We start from the raw sequence: 8,508 nt of genomic DNA, 5'->3' as shown, positions 1-8,508 counted from the left end.
AAAAAAAATCGGAAAAGCTGAGGAAACCAAAAAAAAAACAGCTGCTGGTTCTCGTCAGAAAAAAAATCGGAAAAGCTTGAGAAACACGAATTTCCCCAGCTGACTTGTGGAATTTTTCGAGTGTTCTCATCTTTCCCTGACCGAGCCCCTGCGGTCTGACATCACTTGCGAAGACTCGGGGTTTAACCAGACATACGTTGCCGTCAGTTTGAGGTTGGCTTCGGGAACTTTTTCTGTGCGCAATCGCCATAGGCAGCCTGGCGAACATTCCGGACACCCTTGTTGAGAAAATACTGGGAAATAGTTAGGAAGAAGTTGGGAATATCAATCAACGCCGAAGACACTGCATCCAAGCTTCACCATGAAGTTTTGAAGGGAGTGTTACATAATTGTATGGGATTTTGAACTAAGGTAGCCATCTGGAAGATCATTTGGCGCAGCGCACAGCCCTGCCTTACCATGTGCTAAACCTGGGTAGAATCGTTCAATCTGATGCAACAACGGATTATTGCATGAAGCCATACATTTCTGAAACACTTTTTGAAGCAAAAAAGCAATTGAATGAAAGAACTCCATTAACCTATGTTTGGATATGAAGGTCAGACCAAGATAAAAACCAGCCTGCTTTATTACTCCAGGACTTAATGTATGCGATAGTTTCTTGTGATTATTTTGGGTTTATTTATGAAAGAAACCACACCACACATCTTGCATGGACTCTTAAAGATGGGAACAAGTCACTGACCTAAAACAACCCAGGTCAACACTTGGCTTTGAGGAACATACTACCTAACGTAATATTTGTCGCCTATCCAAACGCAAAACTAAAAGGAGTTTTGCATGTTTTTGGTTATCATGACCTTCAAAAGGTCAGACAAGGTCATTGAGCTTTAATAAACATGTAACCATTTGCTCAGAACGAGTATCTAGGTTCTGAGAGCACGTTGGAGGCTAGCCTGGAGTTTGACCTTGCCTTTGATTTGACCCGAAGGCCATGACGGTGGCTTTTCATTAAGTGTGCATGTGCCACGTACCATGTGGCGCCTTCAACTTTTACCACTCCGATAGCGCATGCAATTGCTTATCTAGGTGGGCAAATTTTACGTCGCTGCGACCCTTGGTTATCGAGATATGGCTCCGGGAATAAAATCGTGTCGGGCCGTTGTCCGGTCGTCGCGAAATTGGCGTCGCTTCTGTCAAACCCGTGGGGATTTTTGCACTCTTTTTGCGCTCACCACCCGCTCATTTTTGCGAAATGCATATTTTAACGTGACTCAGGCTCGCCCTGCCAGCAAGCCTTGGTCCTTTGAAAATTTCATTAAAAATGTCTTACCTTTAAGCTTGCAGGTGATCCCAATAAAGTGGCGGACACACACACACACACACACACACACACACACACACACACACACACACACACACACACACATTGTTCCTTTAGTGAAGGAAAATGTAGATTGAATGTTCTATGTTAAGTTAAATGATCAATGCCGTTCAGTGGAGCTCCTCCGGCATAGACCATGTGGTTCCTGGTGATTGATCTCAGTGCGTGATTGATCTCAGTGATCTCAGCAATTTTGTGATTCGGTGGCTGACCATTAGTGTATTTCCAACAAATTCAAATCAATACCGGCTGTAGCAGTGGTGTCCGAGTTGTTCAGGCCCCCTGCTCCAGCATGGGAAGACACCTGGGGCTGGGTTCCTGAGGCGGCTGATTGTCTGACCTGACAGGTGGCAGTTGACGTGAGCTGAAAGGGTCTCCACGACCATACGTGGCGTGACCCGGTCACTGTGTTTGGTCACGCGCAAAACACTCCCCTGGATTGTTGCAGGCAAAATTTTCTGACGAAATGCGTGGAGTGGCTATCTCGAGCAGTTATCGTTGAAGCCACTCCGACTGAACTAGAACAGAAAAGGTTCATCCCTTTCGAAAACGACTGAAATGTTTTTCGTGGCTCAACACAAGCAACACTTAGTAATCCTAATGGAGGGCCATAGCCCTTTTCTTCCACACTTTGTGAGTGTGAGATTAACAGACCTCGCTATTTGTCAGTCTTCTTGTTGACACCGGGCGCCGAATAATCACATCAAGACAAACGTATTGCACACGCTGTGTGGCAATTCTGGTGCCGGGTACAGCACTGTTTTGCTCGTGCTCGACGGGCCCACCTGGTGAGCCTCTGCACCTCACTCCGGACCAAGGCCGTGTAATAAGGTATGATCATCCGGGAATTTTTCCCGCACCTTCTCCTCACCATTACAGTGACGTCACAAAGTCGCAGCCTAGCATCGCCGCCCCTCCTGCATTACCTTCGCGTCTGTCACACCGGTATACCTACGACCAAATGCGTCTGGTGATTGCCGCAAGGCACTTCAAGAAGTGCGATGAGGAAATATGGAAGAGGGAGTTGTTGCCACGCTGGGTTTAAAAGAGCGAACATAGGCCTAGGAACCGGGAGCCCATGTGCCATGCCACTCCCACTTGCTGGGGATACCTAACATTGAGCCTATGGCGATGCATTGAAGTTGGCCAGCCCACAGCTGTTCAAATCCGGGCTAGCGAACCTGCTCAAGGTCCGGTCACTGCCAAGGGAGGAACTATGCCGCACTAGGATCATCATCCGAACTGTCGCGTTGAACCTCAGCACTACACATAATGGCACGCCGGGTTGCACTGGCGTGCGATGGAGGCAGTTTGAGACGACGGAAGTGGTGTGCTGCCTGGTAGAACATAGGACATTGTGGACATTGCATATTGCGTCAACTGTACTACGAAGCCTCCGAAGGTCGAGGCGCGTAGCGTTTATCAATATCACATCAGTCACGCCACCGTGCCAATGCATCGTACACCCGTATGACTTTATACTACGAAGCCTCGGAAGGTCGAGGCGCGTGGCATTTATCAATATCGGATCAGTCACGCCACCATGCTAATCCATCGTACACACGTATGACTCCTAATTAACTGTCCCTTATTTAAAGCAATTCTTGCGCATAACATGCACTCAATTGTGCACACTTGGCGAATACATAAAGCAAACAGGGGGGCGGGTGGAGGGCGGAGAACACAACAATAGACTTTCAGCTTAACTCTAGAAATACGCGACAAGATAACCCGTCTAAAACAACCCAAATGGCTCTCTGCGAAAGAGCCGTCTATGTCTCAGACACACAGGCATACAAAGCAAGAAAAAGGAGGCACAACGATGCCCATTCAAGCTCATCAACGTATGCTCACGTAAGCGCAACGATGCTCATATCGTGCTGTCCACGTGCTGTCGCACTTGTTTGGCTGCGCGCCTGGCAGCAGCCCGCGCAGCCCTAGCTTGATTGAGTCATCTGAGGCGGAGATGGATGCGCGTCGTCACCAGCTTCCGTGCGATCCGCTTGTCCAACACAGAAAACTTTTTCAGCAGAAGCTTGGTGAGACGGTCGATAATACCAATGCCTCGGTCCATGCCTCGGAACATCACTAGCTGGAAAATGACCTCAAAAGCCACGACAACGTTCATACAGGCCGGCGACGGAACTGCCAGGCCACCCCGACTAATCGTGCGTATCCAGGTGTCTGGCACACAGCTGGGTGGTGCTTCTCAGGTCGACAATCCCATGCTTGGATCGAGGTGCTTGCACTTGGCTGCCACGAAGCCGGCAACGAAGGCCAGCACCTCGTGCTCGATGTTTACCTCGTCCGTGTCGGCGCCGCAGCGGTGGCCATTTTCGGTTATTTCACGGTCACCGCCATGGAGCTTGTGTTCGCCCGACTCGTTGACCCCGTCGTCCTCTTCGGGGGGAATTGTAGCTGTTTGTTGGTAGGTGGCCTCAACGTCGTCCGCATGCGCTGCCTCTTCCACCACAGCTGAATCTTGGATTTGCGACACAACGAAACGCAGTCATTTCGAAGTACCTGACAGGTGCATTAATCAGACCATATTACAAGTCAGTAGTTTTGTTTGCCATTGCGACAACAAAGCGCCTTGGACCCAGACATGTCCATTCTTTTGTTTTCGCATCCTTGTTTTTATACACCAACATTTTTCTGTGGTCCAGCGTGACGTAATCCGAGCGCATAAGAGGGACGATCAACGGCCGACGAGCGCTGCGCTGCGTGCACCGTATCGATATCTACGGCTTATGTTTTGTACGTGACGTTTAAACGTGCGATCAAACCGGGCCAATTGAGGGATGAGGCACAAATAACCATACCGAAATATTGCATGCAGATCCACCCAGCGCTCCGACACTCTCCGTGTTCTATGTAGTGAGCTCCGTTCCTTTGCGATAGTACTACTGGAATTCAGTGACATTTTTATAATTATCGGAAAACCATGGTAATGCATCCAGACAATGGTCAGCAATGCTACCTGGATCTGGAGACCCTGCAGAGTTTCGTTTGTCAGGTTGTCTGGTTGGTCCAGACGCTGGCCTGTGCTAAGGAAAGCTGTGGCTGGCTCCAGTTGAACGGCGCGCCCTTGCTTGTTGGCAACTACCACTGGAGATGGCGCCATCAGCAGCACTCGTATCCTCCATCGCGCCTCCACCGCGTCAGGTGCCGTGTTGGTGCCGCCAAGAGCACGGATCTGTGAAAAGCAATTCTCCAAGCAATCCTTATTAAGATGTGATGTCAGGATCTACCCCAAGGCGGGAGTTGTTCGCTGGAGCTCTTCGTACAGGCCGCGGAGCGACGTTATACTCCGCAGTATGCCCTTTGGAAGGGGAGTAGCGCCACGCGGCCGTCAGGATGCCTTGGTGTAAACTTCCGCATCCCAATGCACCAGCTTCTCCATCTCCGCCAGGACCCCGTCCTGCGCCGCCTTCGCTGCCAACGTGATGCCGTAGCCGCAGCGCTCCGGCTTCGCGTCGTAAGGCGTGCGGTTGTTGTTGGTGTCGAACCACCGGGCGGTGGTGAGTACTGCCTCGGCCTGCGCCCCACGGCGAGGAAGATAGGTGGCGATGCCGGTCCCCACAGACTGGGAGAACAGCTGCGTCGCCAGTCTCACTCTCTGGGCGCTTTGTCCGGAAGCCTGGGAAGGGCAGTAAATCGCTGTCACCGTGCAGCACCGCGAGCCGTGCAGCGAGCTTCTCGTCCATGGCTGCGGCCTCTGTTGCTTCGATATGAAAGAACCAGATACTGGAGGCCATTTTTTTATGCAAAATTCGTACACTCCCTGGCTCAAAAAATGTGACCGGTAATATTAAGAGTAAGGCTCTCTCGGGTCACGGCTCGCTGCACCGTGACCCAAATGCCGTCGCATGAAGGCATGGCATGTTTCGACGAAAGCATGTTGCCGAAATAATAACGGATCTATGTCTCCACTTTCCTACTTTTCTCTGAGGAATAAAGACTGTTATTACTGCCTTATCTATGTAAATGTGCTCTTCGCACATGCACCGAGCAACTTACGTGATTATCCTTTTTCAGTTCCAATGTAAAAAAAATATTTGCGATCGCAAAAGATACACACCCTGATAATATTCTGTGGATCATTATTCTGGTACCGCTCTCAGAACGTGTCAATGGTTTAGGTACGTAAGGAAGCGTCTCGGGTCATATCTCGTGACTCACAAATCAGTGAAAATCAATATTGTGCCACATGAGTTCTACGCATCAGATAACCCCTATTGCCAATTTTCAGTGGAATCCGAGACACGATCGTTCCGGTCGTTCTGCGGTTGGTGGGTGACCACGCCAAACTGTGCTTGTGTTCAAAAGCACAATTCGACTTACAGTTTCTGATCTCACCTCACCAGACCGATCTATCCACGGCAGAGCACGCAGATAGTTTCGTTATGGCTTCTCACCTCAAGGTGGAAGCTTGTCAGCTTTGGACAAATCCTCAGCTCGCCTCCGTCAATAGCCAGCAGCTCGCTGAATGTGGCCCGGCTGAGCAGGGCGTTGCTACCACGTCCGTCTGGGACCAGTAGCCCCCCATCTTCCGCGGCGGCATGGTACCTCATAAGCTTGACGAGGTGAGGGATATCAGCGAACACCCACACCTTCCTGGAGGAAAAATAAACGATAACATTAACGTTGAGCCTGACGCTATAGGTGCGTGACCACAGCAGGTCTAGCGATTCGAGTACATTCGTACATGTGATTAGATATGGGATCCTTGATATTTCAGCAAAGACCAAACCGGTAATCCTAAGTAATTCGATGACCCCGAGGCAATGCACAGCACTTCGCTTCTTAGATATCAAATTAACATGCTCATAAACAAAACATGTTCCACATTACAGATACGACGAATGCAGAATGACTCAACACTAGCCGCGTTTGTATGAGCTATCGAACAATGCGCTTGACTGCCTTGGGTGTGTCACAGATGTTGTACAAGATGTGCAGACTACTGAAAATTTAGGTGATGTATTTTGCTGTAATTGTAGGTGTCAGCGGTCGGTTTAGGTGTCAGCCTTGCGGTCTACATATAAGTAAACAAGCTGATAGATACACAATGTAAAAAAACAAAGCGTAAGGTTCCGGGAAAAATTATCACCGTCCTAGGTCAGCGGGGTTAGTAATCCACGTCTTGTTAGCCGTCACGCCTGCTTTACGCCACATGAGTTCGTTCGGAGTCCCCATGTCGGATACAGCGGCGACCACGTGGAGGCCGAGCGTCTCCAGCACGTTGATGACATCCGTCAGTGTTTCTCGGGTCATCGGTTCATCGAAACCGTAATACAACGGTTGCTTCCATGACCCACAGAGGGACCGAACCATGAGCAGCTGCAGTTTCGAAGCTGACAGCAGCTGGTCGGCAGGGGAGTCGTAGCAGACTCGTCCGTCCAGCGCCATCTCGTCGAACAACGTGACGCAGAGACGCTCAATGTCACTCATGCCCTGGGCGGTCGCCTTCAAAACCGTAACGGCTGCCTCCATCACCCCTGGCGTAACGAGGAAAGCGACGCGTCCTCCGGGACAGGGTGAGCGAGGATGGGAGCGGCAGGTGCAGGACAGATTTGACGTATTCGTAGGCTTTGCGGCTCCTGCATCGCAGGCCTAATGCACGAGACAAGTCCTGATTTGTCCACTGCACTCGACGAGAGGTCGTCACACTGCGGAGTTGCTTACTTGTCAGCACTCCAAGCTTCACCAACCTGTCCAGCGTCGACGCTTTCCCCTCAGCGACCCTCAGACGCCTCTTTATGGAGAACATTACTCGCCGCCACTTGCGTCTCTTTCGGTCCAGCGTCGCCTGCAGGTGACGAGCCCGGGGTTCCACTGCCTGAAACTTGGTACGCGAGACGACTGCGTCATTGTCAGACAGTGGGCGGCGAGAAGTCGAGACCCCCTCAGCTCCCCAAGTGCTGCCAGACAGCCAGCTGTGCTGCAAACGGAAGGGATATGTTAGCCTCGTTGAAAAATGGTGCAAGCATACCTTCATTGACGCCAGCGCAGTAAACCGACAATTTTGCGTGAGGTCGAGGCAAACCTACATGATAAGGTCGAGGCGCAATGCATGACAATGGGCTGAATATTCCTTTTCACAAATATTCCGCAATGTTGGCGACGGTTTTTAGTCGGTGGCATCAAAAATTGGAGTCTGAGCCGGCTACTCTTTCGTGGGAAAGTTTTTATTTCGAGCATATTCAGATAAGCTACACTTAAGCCACTTGCTTAAGTAAGCTACTTGCTAGTTACACCCGTTTCGACGGCAAGTAACTTGGAAAATGTCTTTAGGCGCATACAACTAGTTTGCACGTATTTTAGGCATCGCCAGCGTTTGAGGGTTTAATGCATTCAAATATCAATTCGGACGTTTCCAGAACGTGACATATATTTATCAGCATAATTTCGGCAGGGGACAGCCCTAATATACGTGTGTAGCGATTTTAGGCTAAAATTGAGGTCAATAACTACGCGGGCCCACGACGCATGGTGTAGGATGGCGGAAACACCCACCACCGAGGACACAAACACAATTTAGGCACCCCTAGAACGATCATGGCTACCAAAGGCTGCCTTTGTTCGTATGACATAAATTGGGCGTGACCAGCACGGTACCACTCGGCCATTGATGCTTCGAAGCTTTTCAGGGAGACTTGTTTACCTATTTCACCATTTACTCACATGTAGCCGCTCGCACTTAACAGCACTCACGCATGCCACACGTGTCCCAGTCAGGCAACAATCAACAGCCACACGCGTTGTGTGCCGCTCATGCGTTCTGACCTGAATGGCACATGTTCAGGGATGTTCTCCTTCCGCGAGGCGAGGACTGAGCGAACCAGCGCCTGCTTGGCTCGATGGCTAAGTCGCTCGCGTCTTTTTTCTTGCCTGTTGGATGGGGTACGAATCAGTCAATTTACACAGGGATGAACAAACGATACTAAAGTGCGCCCTAACACCATAATTTAATGTTTCCATCGGCACCATTTCTATCGGTTGGCGAGGGTGCCAGTTCCTATAGGCGCTAAAATACACTTTTATGGTTTCAAGGTAACTCTATGGGGTTGTGGGGTGTCTCTCATGCTTTGACGGTGTGGCATGCCTTCGAGACTAACGGT

This window comes from Pollicipes pollicipes, unplaced genomic scaffold, assembly GCF_011947565.3.
Source record: "Pollicipes pollicipes isolate AB1234 unplaced genomic scaffold, Ppol_2.1 Scaffold_6052;HRSCAF=7182_pilon_pilon_pilon, whole genome shotgun sequence".
In the NCBI taxonomy this organism is placed as follows: Eukaryota; Metazoa; Arthropoda; class Thecostraca; order Pollicipedomorpha; family Pollicipedidae; genus Pollicipes; species Pollicipes pollicipes.
This window is presented reverse-complemented; position numbering follows the sequence as displayed.